The following is a 563-nucleotide window of genomic DNA, read 5'->3' as shown; positions in this document are numbered from 1 at the left end:
TGATTGATTATATCAAAAGCAGCTGTAAAAGCCAGCACTACCGCTCCAACTGTTTTCTTCTCTTCTGTACACCTTAACCAATCATTACTCATTTGAGTTAAGGCAGTAGCTAAAGAATACCCTTTTCCATAAGCATCCTGATATTCACTAATTAAATATTCACACTGAAAAAAACATTTATCTGCTCATAATTCTTTCAGTAATCCTTAATAAAACGGGTAATAAACTTATTGGATGACTATTAGACCCACAAAAATGTCATTTACTATTTTCTCGCAGAGGAAAAAAAATACTTCTTACTGCAATTTTCCATGCTTGGCATTCTTTCAGTAAAACTTATCATACATTTATGATATGACAAATGGCCAGAGCAGTCGGATTAGCAGTACTTTAAGCAGTGTCATGTCAATCCAGTCAATACACAGAGGTTTGTTTTACATCTTTTTAACATATTGTCTGTTGTACTTATATTTACTAGGTTAAAGTTTCTCTTTCCTTTTAGGATTTTCTTTTTAATTAGATATAATACCCGCGTGTCTGTTCTAGGCATATTAATTTTTTTT

This window comes from Pundamilia nyererei, unplaced genomic scaffold, assembly GCF_000239375.1.
Source record: "Pundamilia nyererei isolate P.nyererei 1_Seehausen unplaced genomic scaffold, PunNye1.0 scaffold00308, whole genome shotgun sequence".
In the NCBI taxonomy this organism is placed as follows: domain Eukaryota; kingdom Metazoa; phylum Chordata; class Actinopteri; order Cichliformes; family Cichlidae; genus Pundamilia; species Pundamilia nyererei.
Note: the sequence above shows the minus strand (reverse complement) of the source record.